This window comes from Chlorocebus sabaeus, chromosome 3, assembly GCF_047675955.1.
Source record: "Chlorocebus sabaeus isolate Y175 chromosome 3, mChlSab1.0.hap1, whole genome shotgun sequence".
Lineage (NCBI taxonomy): Eukaryota > Metazoa > Chordata > Mammalia > Primates > Cercopithecidae > Chlorocebus > Chlorocebus sabaeus.
In genome coordinates, this window is record NC_132906.1 from 17359246 (window position 1) to 17375789 (window position 16544).

The window sequence follows — 16544 nt, forward strand, 5'->3', positions numbered from 1 at the left end:
GTTTTGAATGACTGACGGCAAAGTAGCATCTAAATTATTGAAGGCAAAGTAGCATCTAAATTATTGAAGGCAAAGTAGCATCTAAATTACAATAAAAATTAGACAGTCATTTTCCCATCTGTCAACATTTCTTCCTTACACTGCTCTTCAACTATTCAAGTTTTACGTATCTCTACCAGGTATTGAGACTATCTTTACAGGTCCTATTTATCAAAAATAGTTTAAAGAACAATTTAGAAAAGATGAATAAAGATGTATGCAACTACAAGGGTTCTGTAAAAATATGCACTTGCAATATCTAATAATGAGTATTACTGCTGTATTTTGTAAGGCAGAATTCCCTAATTTATATGGTCCAGGGATTATGAAAGTGAGAATGAGATCAGATTCCTCATATAGAGAAATTATATGGACTAGAACACATACAGGAATATGAATTTGGCACAGGGGGCAAATAACAGCTAGCTATGAGGAGCTCCCTGGCACTATCGATTTTGGGGTCTTCTATGGTCCTTAGGTACAAATCAGGTTGTAGCTGGGTTTTTCCCAATGATGATTTCAAATGTGACGGTCTCTGATATTCTTAACCTTTTACACGTGTCTATTTGCTTTCCAGATTTCAAATGTTACATTGTTTTTGCCCTCTTTCCTGTTTTTTTGTTCTTGAGGAATTATGCTATTGTATTGTTTACTGGACTGTAATTTTTTGTGAGGCTTCCCAATGGGGTAGAACTATCAATGGTAATCTTTGTGTACTTTTCTAATCATGAGCCTCAAACCTTGTCTTTACTACACTACAGTAGTCCTCTCAATGAATTTTGAGACTTAAATTAGGAATTAACTTGGTTCCCTATATTCTACAGAACCAACAACACGTTTGAATTATTGCAGTCATTAAATAATCATCAAATTGAGCAATCCCATTGTTGGCTTGGGATGGCTCAATAGCAAGATCTGAACCAGAATTTCTGCAATAATTTAGGCATTGAACTAGGACAATAATACTGTTAGCACCTTATGGGTCTAAAACTCAACGTACCTGGCAAACTATTCTATATGAATCACTGGTAAGAAGGCACATGTATGCAAAACAAGCTCCTGATGGACAAAATTGATGTTACTAAATCTGTGCTCCAGCTCAACAACCTTTCTGACATGCATACCCCTATGTGAGGGTCTCCTGGCATCCAAATAAACACTTGAGATATACAACTCAGGGATGCTCAAGTCAACTTTATGATTGGCATATTTGAGTAAGTTTTCTACCCAGGTTTTTCTCTTTCTGTATAGTACATTCCTTACCATTATGCTATTTTAAAATATATATAGCTAGATATGTATATATACACACACACATATACATATATATGTATATGTATGTATAGTATGTGGCAAAATTTCTTATATTTGCCTCACTCTGAGCCTATAGAATTTAGTTTGTCTCATTATTTCAGGCCCCCAGCAAATTTCAAGATTAATATTAGGATGGGAATAGAGAGTTTCCCAAAAGAGGGATCACTAACAACTGACATGACAGCTAACAGTTCACAGTAATGGATGAAAGAAAAAAATCTACTTTAAAACAAGCCTAGAATCTTAAATGGTATGAGGGAGACTACTTAGTGCAAGTACAGAAAGTCTTGTACTTCTCAATAAGCCAAGAGGCATCACTTGATCACAGAGCAGTGTAATAACAGCTGTTGATAATTGTGTTCTGGAGTCATCAAGCCTGCGTGCCCCACCCCTAAACCACTATAGCAACCTCTGCTCTCCACTAGCTTAATCCTTACTGAATAGAACAATAAAGCTCTCTTTCTTTGTCATTTCTCCCACTATATCATGAGCTTGCCTTCTATGTCTACATCCCCGGCATCAGCATAGCTCCAAGCCTGTAATATCTACTCTCAGTGATTTGTAGGGTGAATGGATTAATGAAATGACTATGTGTACATTCTATATATAAGTACATTCATAGGTATATATGTTTTATAGAAATAATTACAGGTAAATATTGATGAGAATCAGTAAACTACTTTTGAAACAAAATAAATAAAAACAAAGCCCCCTAATGCTCATGGGAATGAATGGAGAGAGGTGGAAAAAAGATAAAATGAATAAACACAACGATATTTTTGAATTTAAAAAGTGTCAGCTAAGAATATAAACAACTAATATTTGTTAAGTCAGAAGAAAAGCATCTAAAATATTCTGTTGTTATTACTCTAGTTTACAGATTTTTGGTAAATCTTTGTTTTTTTGTGTTTTTTTGTTTTTTTTTGAGACAGTGTCTTGTTCTTCCCCCCAGGCTGGTATGCATTGGTGGGATCATAGCTCACAGCAGCCTCCAACTTCTGAGCTCAAGTGATCCTCCTGGCTCAGCCTCCCTAGTAGTTGGGACTACTGGTGTACATCACCACACCCAGTTAATTTTTTTGTAGAGATGGTGTCTCACTATGTTGACCAGGCTGGTTGCAAATCTTAGCTTTTCCTTTAATGACTCCAACTTGTTACTTAACTTTAAAAGCGCCAATTATTTTATTATTATTATTATTATTATTATTATTATTATTATTTTGAGATGGAGTTTTGTTCTTGTCAATCCAGGCTGGAGTGCAGTGGCATGATCTCAGCTCACTGCAACCTCTACCTCCCGTGTTCAAGCAATTTTCCTGCCTCAGTCTCCCGAGTAGCTGGGATTACAGGTGTGAGCCACCGCGCCCAGCCAGCTCCAATTATTTTATGGAAAACAGCAAACACTTTAGTGAGAATAGTACCACTTTCCTACCCAGGCAATTAGGCAGATTTTTCAACAGTAATTTCACTCACAGAGGCCATGATGTAATAACAAGTAATTGAAGCCACTATTTATGTGGTTTATAAACTAACATGACATTGAAGCTCACTGAATCACCTGTTTTGCACTAGAAGTCAAACAGTGTACGTTCTTGTTCTTGTTTTCTCTAAAGCAAATGAATTCTTTCACATTAAAATATTAATTAGGAAGAATGATCCAATAATCCTCAAATATTAAGGTAATGTCTAACTGGAAAATAGAACTGTAAGGAACACGCAAGTAGTATATAGAATAGAATCTGAAATAATTGAGGATATTTACAAATTAACCAGATTCTAATCTGATTCAATTATTGTAAAATTATTTTGAAGTATGTTTTTTAATAGTATAAATATATTCAAAAAGAAAAACCTTGCTGAGCATGCTGTTTATATTTTGTGAAATGTCTTCATAAAGAAGTTCCAAGCTAGGCTGCAAAACCCATCCTGAGACACATTTTCTTTAAATAAATTGTACTTGAACTTCTATCCCATACTTAATAAAAGCTATGGGTATATTCAGTAACATCTCATCATATGCCTCTTTATTTTTCATTGTGGTATAATTGCTAATAAAGATAAAGAGGTTCTGTTTAATCAGTTCCCTAAAAACATCAGGTTTATTACAGTTTTTCCCATATGGTTTTGTCTTGTCTATTAAAATGCCCTCCTTTCCCCCCTCTGTTGACCTAAGAAGTCTAGGTTGGCACCCTAATCCACTATCTTCAGGGATCACCATAGATTTTCCATAGAAAACAGTTGGCTTCTATCATTCGTTTGTTGTTGTTGTTTTTTCCAGCATCTCAAACTCACTGATTCTGTGAGCTTTCTGGTTTTAATCTGGCTTCTGCTTTCTGGTTTTCAATCTGATTGAAACCAGAAATCTCAGAGTCAGTGCTGGGTAATTATCAATATCCTGCCTGTTAGGGACAAGGTTAGGAATTTTCTCCCTGTGTGTATTTGACTTCCTCATCTCTCCTTGCTTCTTCCCCAGCTCCTCACAGCCAAGCCTCTGTTTTCTTCCCTGTGCTAAATTCACATTCCAATATCATACCCTTTCTAGTGCATGTAATTTCTCTATTTGAGGGATTTGATCCCATTTCTTACTTTTATGATTTCTGTATTATATAAATTAGGGAATCCTGCCTCAGGGAACACAGTGAAAAATACTCATTATTGGATTTGCAAGTGCACATTTTTATGGAAATCTTATAGTTGTATTCATCTCTATGCATCTGTCCTAAATTGGTCTTTAGACCACTTATGCTAAGTAGGAACTCTAAACATAGGCTCAATAACTGTGAACTCTTTTTCTGCGTAACAACATCTCAATTCTATTTTACCTTTTGATAAGGCTTGCAAAAAAGTTCATAAGTAGGGAAAACCTGTACACAATGAGGCTACTATTAATATGTCTCTGGCCTTTCCCAATGAAAGATTTGTAATGATGTATAGGTGTGTTGAGTGTAAAGTGCAGTAAGGTTCTGCTCAAGATTTTGCCATAAGACATAAAAATGGCCACATTCCTACTCACAATATCCAAAGCACTTTTCGAAGCTGAAACTCTCTCCCTAGAAGTGACAGGGCCAGTGGGTGGGAGGCAGAGAGTGGAAGAGAACCAACCATATGATTTTATGAATTGACTGCGGGGTAAATTACCTAAGAGGAAAGGTCTAAAGTAGGCAAAGATTATTGAAGTACTCATGATTAAAATTTTCTCTTCTACTAGAAGAATATTTTATGTCTCAAAGAGCCTCATGTATAGGAAACCTTGAAAAGATAAGCTTATGCATTTTTTTAGGCTGAATAACTAATTAAGACAAGCTGCTCTGTACCTGGCCAATGGCATTCAGGTGAGGGGATATGTCATTTAAGTCAGGAGGGAAGAAGTAAAATTGCTAAGTTGAATGGCTGCCATGTAGGGAGTGAGGGCTTTAAATGACCAAAAGAAGATTTAACTCTTCCAGGGAACAAATGAAGGTGTGGAAGAAGATTTTACCAAGACACAAGGTGCACACAAACAACCTTTGGTGATTTGGCAGCATTTCCTGGGTCCTTGGTAGAAACCGGTGCAGAGTTCCAAACATTGGCCGGGTTGGAGCTTCCAAAACCATCCAGATATTCTAGTGCAGACCTTGCTTACAGGCCTGGGCAGGTCAGCCAAGTTTCCCTTGTTTCGATACATTTAGTCCAGCGTCTGTACGTTCTATCAGGCATTTCCTTGTTTGAGTCCCAATCCCTACCTACCTTGCCCCCTATATTGGCAAAAGGTCCCAATCCCTACCTACCTTGCCCCCTATATTGGCAAAAGGGAGGCAAGAAAGTAAGAAACAGAAGAAATATAGATGTTCCCCACAGTCTGACTCACTTTGTTATCATTAAGGTATTAAAAGATATTTATGAGATTTTCCTGTCGTAAGAATTCATTCTGAGAATTTTATATATTCCCAAAAGATAGTTATTCTATTATTCTTTGAAGGGTACTCATGGTCTGGTTTTCTCTGTGTGTGCATTTCCTCCTCTTATACAAATTTTCGGTTTCAGTTTCTTGAGGGCATAAAGCTGATATATATATTTTTTTATGTGTGTGTGTGTGTGTGTGTGTGTGTATTCATCTGTTGCCCTTAATCTCCAGAGTGCCTGGTGAGTGTGTATATGTATAATATATACACACAAATACACACACACACATATACACACACACACATTTATGTGTTTTTTTTCTTGTCTGTACAAATAACATAGAATTAAGTTTAGTTAGTTTTCATTTTCTAACTCATTTGGTTCGCCAGTCAATAAAGGTATTTTCTAATACAACTTATTAATATTATTACCATAATCAGTTGAGTTGCAAATCAATGACTCAGAATTGTCTATCAGCTTTCTTCTAAAATTGATGAGTGCAGAGCTGTTGTATTTATTGATATTCTCATGAGAAGTAGTTACTGATCAGGGTGAGGAAGAAGTTCAGACTACGGAACAATGTGCTTTCAGAATTTTTATCTGTTTATCAGCCTTAAAGTTTATGTTGCAGCATTATCCTCTTTCCAAAACCCAGCTTAGTCCATGCTTCCCATACTGGTTGTTTTAATAGCTTCAGAAGCATTCTTCTTAGTAAGCCTTTAAATCCCTTATCAGAGCTGGGCAGATCGTAGGGTTCAAATATCCACAGGGAGTAAGATCCAACTGAAAACAGGAGGCTGACATAGCTCGTTGTACATTGTTGGTGATTTTAGCTGTGTTTTTTGAAACTGGTCAAAATCCTAACCTTTGTCTCTTCTGAGATCTGATCCCGCATTTGACTAATTAAAAAAAAGGGCGGGGGCACTATACTATTAAGCTGCAAGAAAAGCAAAGCGTGTGTTCCAACAATAAACGTGGTCTGTCTGTGGAACGAATATACCAGCAGTCAGTTGTGTTTACCTGAACTTGTATTTTTCTTGGCATTCTACAAACTAACCTGTTTATTTTGCCATTTGGATTAGGAAATGGAAATGACATGAATCAGAATTTGTATTGCTGGTAGGGAATAAATTTTTAAATTTTATTTGGATTTGTTCCTCAAGATTATGACATGCAGTTCTAACTATTACTGTCAAATATGACAAATGAAAATTATGTGGCCTGCATGTGATTGATACTACACAGGCTCTCTGCTCATATCTGTGTTTTGAATGGTTTGTACTCAAGCTAACTTGTCCCAAAATATGTGCTGTAGATCAGAGTCTTAACATGATGCCTTAAGACACAGGTTCCGTGCTGAAAGGAGATTGAGAAATGCTGTGTGCTCCAATCCCTTCCTTAGACTTGCTCAGTGCATATTCACATATTAAAGTCCCTAGGAATTACTGCAGGTAAGAATTTTGTTTACATAGCTTAATCCAGTTTATTTCTCCCTTAGTTAACATAGAGTGATTTTTTATAAATGTAATACCTATTAACTACCAGGAAAAATAAGATTCAAAAAAAATTATTTGGGGAAGTGCTTTCCCAAATTGTTCAATGGAGAAACATGTAAAAGATGCTGTGTGTTCTATGTTTTTGGAGAGGAAGGCATTTGTGTTCTTTGTAAGAACAAGGTAAGGCTGTGCATGCATGTGTGTGCAGGTGCATGTGTGTGTACTCACAAGCACGTGTGCATTGGGAACATGTAGTATTTCTCTTTTGAGCTACAATAAAGACACGGAAGTCTGGATAATTTGTGTTCAGTGCCAAGCCTTGTCTATCTGCAGTTACCTTAGGAAGCCTTTCTGTTTTGTGCTCTCAGCTCTAACATGGTTTGGTGAAGCCTAATCTGCTTAAAACATCTAACATGGAAATTATTGCCCACATATTTGATTTCATACTGAAATCCAAATCATGCATACAATATCAAACTTTGACACAGTTTGGTGCATTGCTCAAGATCCCTCCTCACCTCTAACTTCCCAAAGGATTAGCCATAAATTTTGACAGTAGGAAAATTACTGGCTCAACTACTTTCTGCAACAAGAGAATAAACACTTCCTACAGGCAACTTTTCCACATCAATGATGGACTTGAAAATTTCTGCATATTTATGTAAGAAGAGGAGGCAGTTTTATCATTTGATCATATATATTCTCAATTCAATTTATAGGAAAATATGAATTACCAAGAAAAGTCAGATCATATGTTCATGTTAGGTTATAAATGTTGATATACCACAATATAACAAGTACAGATCATGGTTTCTCAACACCAGTGCTATTGACATTTGGGGCCAGATAATTCTAATGCTTTATGTGTGTGTTGAGCGGGAGGGTCTGACTCTCCTGTGCGTTGTGGGATCTGTAGCTCCCTGACCCCTACCCATTAGATGTCAGTAACACCCCCTGCCTTGCCCCTCCCCCCCCAACTTGTGACAACCAAAACTGTCTCCAGACATTGCCAAACATTCCTCAAAGGGCAAAATTATTGCCCTTTCTCCAATAACTACTGGTTTAGACCTTATTAATCATTGTAAAGTCAATGTATTTGCTTTCCAAGTCTGCTCTTTAAAAAGTTTCTGCGTGCAATTAATATGAATTCTCTGTAGTAACCATTGTCTCAAATCCTCAGCATATTCAAAAATGCCACCTGCATCGTATATTAACCAAGTGCAGCAAAAGGTAGTTTATCTTGGCCTAGGAGAAAAATTTTGTCACACTGATCCTCATTTTCTTCCTAAGTTGAAAGAGAGAGAAGGAAAGGGGTAGGGCCTAACTTTTACCTGTACGTAGTATGCATTTGGATTTTGGCTAAATAGTGGCTTAGGACCAAAACTCCTCCAAGAAATTTATTCATCATTTATTTTTACTAATCAAAATAATGGACTCTTTGAGTACCTCTGATATGGTTTGGCTTTGTGTCCCCACCTAAACCTCATCTTGTAGCTCCCATAATTCCCACGTGTTGTTGGGGGGACCAGGTGGGAGGTAACTGAATCATGAGGACGAGTCTTTCCCATGCTGTTCTTGTGATAGCGAATGGATCTCACGAGGATGGTTTTGAAAACGGGAGTGAGACTTACCTATGAGTAAGATTCATGTGTTATGTGTTTTTCTGTGCCTAGCTTATTTTACTTAACATAATGACTTCCAGTACCAACCATATTGCTGCAAATGGCAAGAGTTCATTCTTTTTTATGGCTGAATGATACTCTACTATGTATATAGAACACATTTTCTTTATCCATTCATCCATAGATGAACACTTAAATTGATTCCATATCTTGGCTATTGTGAATATTTCTGCAATAGACTTGGGAGTGCAGATATCTCTTCAATACACTGATTTCCTTTCTTTTGGGTATATACCTACCAGTGGGATAATTGGGGTCATATGGTAGTTCTGTTTTTAGCCATGCTGTTTTCTTTTTCCTTTTTTTTTTTTTTTTGAGACGAAGTCTCTGTCACCTAGGCTGGAGTGCAGTGGTGCAATCTCAGCTCACTGCAACCTCTACCTCGGAGATTCAAGTGGTTCTCCTGCCTCAGCCTCCCAAGTAGCTGGTATTACAGGCACCCACAACCACACCTGACAGATTTTTGTACTCTTCAGTAGAGATGAGATTTTGCCATATTGGCCAGGCTGATCTTGAACTCCTGACCGTTAGGCGATCTGCCTGCCTTGAGCCTCCCAAAGCCATGCTGTTTTCTATAGTGGCTGCACTATACTTTACATTTCCACTATCAATTCTACCACAGTTTTTTGTTTTGTTTTGTTTTGTTTTTCATCCATGGATAGGCACTGAGGTTGATTCCATGTCTTGGCCATTGTGAGTAACGCTGCTATGAACATGGGAATGTAGATATTCCTTCAATATCCTGATTTCATATTCTTTGAATATATACTCAGAAGTGGGATTGCTGGATCATATGACAGTTCTTTTTTTTTTTTTGAGGAACTTCTGTATTGTTTTCATAATGGCTGTACCGATTTACATTCCCATCAACAGTGTACAGGAATTCTCTTTACTCCACATCTTTGCCAACACTTGCTGTCTCCAAATCAGTATTTCTGAAAGCATGGTGCGAATTATGTCTCTCTATGCCCCAAGTTTCCTTTGTGAGCAGCCTGACTTTCCAGCTTATCTCCTCCTCCCCTTTTCCTTTCACAAACCCTGCAGAGCTCAACTCTTATTCCTGCCCACACACATGCTGCCCTGTCCTTCCCTGAATCAATTTTCTTGCAGTTCCTTCCTCTGGGAGGGGCCCATCCTCCATCCACCAACCCTTGTGCCAACGCTTTAATTGGGTCTTTCCAACCCAATGTGCTCCCCTCCCTCCTCAGAGCCCCAGGAGATTTCTGTTTAGCTTTTCACCTTACATGTTGTATTATAATGTATGTATAGCATTTGGTTTACCCTCCTTGCTAGAGTCTACATTTCACAGAAAGGACTATATGTGAACCAACTTTACACTTCCTAACATATGTGCTTTTCATGGAAATCGTTCCAAAATATCAATTACATAAAACTGTACATTGTCTAACTTTTATTTTCTAACAAGGACTGGAGCTCTAAGACCACACCAACTTGTTTTTCTACTTGCTTTGTGTGTGTGTATGTGTGCGTGTTTTCCTTTATGCAGCCAAATGTACAAAATGAACAGCTTTTGTATTAATCTGAGGTAGTGAAATTAATGAGAAGGGCTGCTTTTGTAGCTCTGGCACAATTCTAAAGGGATCAGAGCAATCACCAAGGGGTTCAACTAATTAAATAATACTATATGCTAAGCACCAAAGTTAGCTTTGCAAAACTAATCTGAAATAAATGAAAAGAAAATGTGAAAAACAAACGTATGACATTGATGCTATTTTACTCCATCCTCTCTTTGTCTCTGTCTCTGTCTGTCTCCCCCACACTGTCACTTCCCACCCTGCTTTCTCTTTCCCTCCTTCTCTCCTTCCTTTTTGACAGATATCAGTGACACATCTCCTTTAGCTTCTCACAGGAGCAATATCTAAGTAACTGGTTATAATGCGATATACGTCTTTTTAAGTCTAGTAGTTTAAAACTTCCAAATCTTGATTTTGCTGCTGCAAACAAATAGAACTAAGAACATGTTCCTGACTTAGATTTTAAAAGCAATAATAACAAATTAAACTAAAATTTTCTTCAGGAAGTTCCCATTTCTAATTTTCAATCTAATTTTCTGGGATTCTGAGTTACAATTCACTCACGGTATTTTAATTCATAGAATGGCTTTTCTTCTCCCACCCCACTCCAATCTCTTCATACTAACCATCAGATTTAAATTTTGGTAATAATGGAAAGAAGTCAGATTAAAAAATGTTTTCTTATTAACTGTCAGATGAAGGTACTTGCATTTTCCCTTTATATATTTTTGTCTCCTAATGTGGATATACCACATTTTCAAAAGATAATCCAAGATACGGTTCAGACTGTAATCCATGTTAATTGTAATGACAGTGTCTGTGTATGGTACTGTTATACAAATAGGAATTAGAAAACAGCCTCACTTCACAGAGAATTAACTAAATGGTGCTAAACCGGTTACTCAAAGAGGTGGAGAAGTGTAGAGAACCACTGCTTTCCTTTAGCTCAGTCTCCTTTGGGGTGGGGGGAGAAGTCTGGCGCCACAAAAGGAATTATGCTCTGGTTTGAACAGAGACCTGAAGGCTATTAAGTTTATTTTAAGAATATGTTGCCAGAGATCTAATAAATTTATTTGTAGCTTCAGGCAGTGCATGCATGAAATCTTGCTGCACCAGGTGTTTTGTTTTGTATTTTTTTCTCTTCCCCAGAGGGAGAAGAGGGTGTGGATCTTCTTGACAAACTTAACTCTTAGTAAAGCGGTAATTTTTTCTGTAACAGTATAGTATTTAAAACATTTTTTTAACTTCTATACAAGTGAAAAATAATTTTAAAAATTGTCTCTGGGCTGCTTTAAAGAAAATACAGTAAGTCCTCCCAAATTATATATACACATATAATTTTATTTAATTTTAAACACATTTTAAAATAATCTTATGCTTAAGAACAGTTTTGAGATTACAGCCTGTTAAATGGAAAGATCACTAAACCAGGAGTGAAATCTCTGGGGATTCAAAATGCTTTGTAATCTTATTCACATCCCAAACTTTCTGAATCTTGGTAAAATGGAACAGTGAGAAAAGACGGAATCCAGCATTCATTCTGCTCTAAAATGCTTGGCATCTGTTTGTATTATTCACCCACATAATAATTTCTTGAGTTAGTTTGTGTTCTTATTTAAAATACAGTGTTATACTTGCATGTTCAGGAAAAAAGAATTCTCAGCCACTCGCATCACAGTGTTAAAATGCCAAAATTAGCTTGTAATTTAGACTCCAAATGATAATCTAATAATCTGAATGTTGTAAATGAGAGTTCATCTTGCAATTATGCATTTGCTTTGTCCTTTGTCCTCTGTAGATATACACCTGAATTCCTTATCCTAAGCATGCATATCAACAGTACAGACATTCATTCCACTAAGTGTAAGCTTCTAATTAAGAAAGCAGTGTTACTTAATTAAATCAGGTTTGATGAAGGAAATACACTTAAACCCTAGGTAAGGGGATGTAAATTCATGTTTCGTCCTTCCTTTTCCTCCCTTTCTATTGCAGGGGATGAAAATAAACACATTGTTTTTATTTTATTTTATTTTATTATTTTATTTTTGAATGGAGCTGGGGGAGGGGGCTGTGCTTAGAGAAATGCAGAGGATCCCTGCAGGCTCAGGCTTGCAGATTCCCATTCCAACCTGGCTGTGGCCTGATGATGCACATTATTCAGCCTAGAAGGAAGATTTTCCTTCTGACTTCCCTGGATTTTGACTTTGGCTCCAAATTCATTCATCAAACCAGAGGGTCTTGAATCCTAGCTTGTGTTAATTTTTTACAAATCCGTCTCAAATATTTGTTAACCGACTTTCATACCCTTTGCTTCATCATGTAATACTCATCATTTGAGGGCCTCACTATTCACTAGAATCAGAGCTGATAGTAGAGGGAAACTTACTCGGATGACAGTTTTGCTTCTTTCCAGTAGCACTAATTTATAAATTAAGTTAAGCAAATTAGAATTAAGCTAGAGTAGCCTGCAAATAGGATAGTCACCTAAAGGTCGTCATCTGAAGACTCAGAGGAAGTATAGGAAGAATATTAGCAGGCTGCACCTGAATGCTTCATCTACCACATACTACGCCCCTGGGAACGTAAAGTGGCTAGTTTCATCTGACACTGATTTACCTCATGCCTAGAATGTAGAAATACCTAAGTTGCAGGGTTGCTGTGAGATGCATTGAGATAATGTGCATATTATCAAAATCACCCTGACCATGGTCCTCAATCTGTCCAGCTCTCCTCTGCAGGCGTTTTCAGAGTCCCCAAGGCTGAGCTGAATTCAGCCAGCTTATACCTACACTTGAGTTCCAGTTGTTTTTGGGTGAGTGTTATGGTTTCTCTTTTGTGTGTTTTGATTGTCCAATGCCTATATTATGCCAGTTCTGATTGGCCAAAGCCCATGCCACTGGTTGGCCAAGATGATGATGATGATGAAGACGATGATGATGATGATGAAGATGATGATGATGAAGATGATGATGATGAAGATGATGATGATGATGATGATGAAGATGAAGATGATGATGATGAAGACGATGATGATGATGATGAAGATGATGATGATGATGAAGAAGATGATGATGATGATGAAGATGATGATGATGATGATGATGAAGATGATGATGATGATGAAGATGATGATGATGATGATGAAGATGATGATGATGAAGATGATGATGATGATAAAGATGATGATGATGATGATGAAGATGATGATGATGATGAAGATGATGATGATGAAGATGATGATGATGAAGATGATGATGAAGATGATGATGATGATGAAGATGATGATGATGATGATGATGAAGATGATGATGAAGATGATGATGATGAAGATGATGATGATGAAGATGATGAAGATGATGATGATTTGAGACGGAGTCTCACTGTTTCACCCAGGCTGGAATGCAGTGGTACGATCTCAGCTCACTGCAACCTCCGCCTCCCGGGTTCACGTGATTCTGCCTCAGCCTCCTGAGTAGCTGGGGTTACAGGCACGCGCCATCACACCCGCTAACTTTTGCATTTTTAGTAGATTTGGAGTTTCACCGTGTTGGTCAGGCTGGTCTTGAACTCCTGACATTGTGATCCCCCCACCTTGGCCCCCCAAAGTGCTGGGATTACAGGCATGAGCCGCCACCACGTCCGTCCAGTCAAGATTATTTTTAATGTCACTTCTGCCCCAAGGATAGGTGTTCTCCATAGTAAGCTCATTTGCTCAACATCTGCACAGCTCTACTAGAAATCCTATCACAGCTCTGCCCAGCTCCTCCATAGGAGGAACCCTCCCTGTGGCCCCAGGAACCCCCAGGGGTGGACCACATAGCTGTGTGGTGATCTTTTCTGTTATTCTCTATTGAAGGAAAAGGGTATCCAAAAGTGTGCTGCTTGGCCCCTGGTGTGAAAAAAGAGACCAGTTAAGCATCTCTTTAGATTTCCACAGCTGCTTTCTTTCCCTGGAATCCAAAAGTACATCCAGGAGCCTGGGCAAGAATTAGAGATGAGAAAACTTACACTACATTTTGAATCCCTACACTCAGATGATTAAACTTTTGTATAGAGTCCATTGTTTTGCCTGACATCCATTTTCATTACCAGGAGTTCTCTCTCCACAGGCTCCTTTATAGCCCGAGAAAATCAGCTTCCATGAGGTCTCCAGTTTCCCATCTCAGCATAAGAAGACAGGAACCCCAGATGTGGGCTGTTGCTTAAACTGAGATCCTAGAATGAAGTATCCTAAAATTCTCTAGTAGGATTAGGAGTGATTCTTCATTAGAATTCATCCCGTGTATATCACTTTCCTATAGGCTAACAACAATCCTACAAATTTTCTTTGTATACCCTCAAATTATAGCAGGTAGCCATGCAGGAGCCAGTACACCCTTCACCCCCAAGCCACAGCTGTGTCTACATCCTAGTATTGTCGTGGCTAGGGACAGAGGCTGGAGGAAGGCCAGAGCTGCCCATCTGAGAATGCAGTGAGGGTTCCTTTCAATTTACACTCCTGAGCATATGCCAGAAAAGGGATTGATTAAAGGGAGATAAAATGTATGTGGGGTAAACATTTTTCTGCTTCTGTGCTCCTTTTTTTTGTGTGTCCCCAAAGAATAACCTATTGTGACTTTTATGAAATAAATACAGTTGATTTGAATTATTCAGCGTAGTTACGTTTCTGTAAAATCACAGTGAATACTGAATTAGCAAATACTGAAGCATTGCTCCTAGGGGAAATACAGGGTTAGGTTTCTATGGGCCTCTGGTCACATTTCATCAACCAATCAATTATAACCTTGTTTTATGTGTGTTTCTATTTAAAGACACCTTATTAGATATATGTTGTTGATTCATTAACATGGCAGTTACAGCCCGAACAAAACGTATCTAGCACACAACTTTTCTTTGTAAGGCCCATCACAACCTTCTTGTTCTTAGGAAGACCAGACAGTGCTTTAGCACTATGGTTGAGGGCCTTTTGTTTGTTTGTTTGTTTGTTTTGAGACAGAGTATCACTCTCTTGACCAGGATGGAGTGGCACGATCTTGGATCACTGCAACCTCCACCTCCCAGGTTCAAGCAATTCTCGTGTCTCCGCCTCCCAAGTAGCTGGCACAACAGGCATGTGCCACCATGCCCGGCTAATTTTTTTGTGTGTGTATATTTTTAGTAGAGACAGGGTTTTACCATGTTGGCCAGGCTGGTCTCAAACTCCTGACCTCAGGTGATCCACCTGCCTCGGCCTCCCAAAGTGCTGGGATTACCGGCGTGAGCCACTGTGCCTGGCCAGTTGGGGACCATTTTTAAAAATAGCAAAATCACCAATGAAAAGCACAGAAATATAGAAAATGTAGCACGCACACACACAAAAAAAAAACTGTGAAAAGTATACTTCTTTACAGCATGAGAGCTGAAACAAGAAAGCACAGAGTATCAGGTGATGAGAATTTTTTGATGCCCCTCTGCACATGTCTGAGAATGATCACAGAAGTACCACATGTGTTAATTTGGGGGCTAAGATAAATTTTCATGAGTAGAGTAATTTGTAAATATGGAATCAAGGAATAATGAGAATCAACCATATATTAGTCTTTTGCATAGTGGATGAATAGGAATTTCAGTCTTTGGAAACTTGTGTGCAAATACCCATTATATACCCACATTATATACCTGGGGTGGGTATATATGTAACCATATCATGTCCTCAGGAAACAAAATTCCATATAGTAATGTGGATTGTGATACTATTGGCTTGTAAGGTGAACATTGATATATTTGTCAGCATCCATCTCCACCTCCATGTAGTCTGGCCATTTCTTATCTGTCTACAGAAGAATATTGAGTAGAGTATGAAATAATCCATACTTGATCTCAATTCAGTGTAATTTGTGTGACAGTTTCTAAGATATCGTAGCTCCATTTATTCTTTTGAGTTTGTACATTCCTATCCTAAAAATGGCCCAAAAGATCACTACAAGCCGTGTGTGTCCAATGGAAACCAACATGTGTTGTGGTGCTGTGCCTGTTTCCCTCTACCTCCTGGGTCTTTGTCATGCCACTCTTCCTTTTTTTTTTTTTTTTTTTTTTTTTTGAGATGGTGTCTTGCTCTGTTGCCCAATCTGGATTGCAGTGGTGTGATCTTGGCTCACTGCAACCTCCACCTCCCAAGTTCAAGAAATTCTCCTGTCTCAACTTCTTGAGTAGCTGGGATTACACACCTGCCACCAAGCCCGGCTAACTTTTGTATTTTTAGTAGAGACAGGGTTTCACCATGCTGTTCAGGCTCTCAAACTCCCGACCTCAGGTGATCTGCCTTCCTAGGCCTCCCAAAGTGCTGGGATTACAAGTGCCAGCCACCACACCCGGCCCCATTCCTCTTTCTCTACATTTCTCTACCAAATCTCCGTATTTCTTTGTGGATCTGACCCCTGTGCTGTGCTGCCTCATTTTCAGAATGTGTTAGGCAATGGAAATGGTGAGGAGGGAGTGTTCAGAAGGAAGGGAGAAAACGATATAACAATTATCATAAGCAGCAATTCTTGAATACTTTACTATTGGACTAATCAATATTGAAATTATTAAATAGTCTAAAGCTTGTCATACCTCGG

At 38.3% G+C, this 16544-nt stretch overlaps 1 protein-coding gene across 1 annotated transcript in view; it reads left to right on the forward strand.

Moving 5' to 3' along the window:
* FREM2 (FRAS1 related extracellular matrix 2) overlaps positions 1 to 16544 on the forward strand; it is a 183003-nt gene that overhangs the window by 56420 nt on the left and 110039 nt on the right. The window lies entirely within an intron of this gene.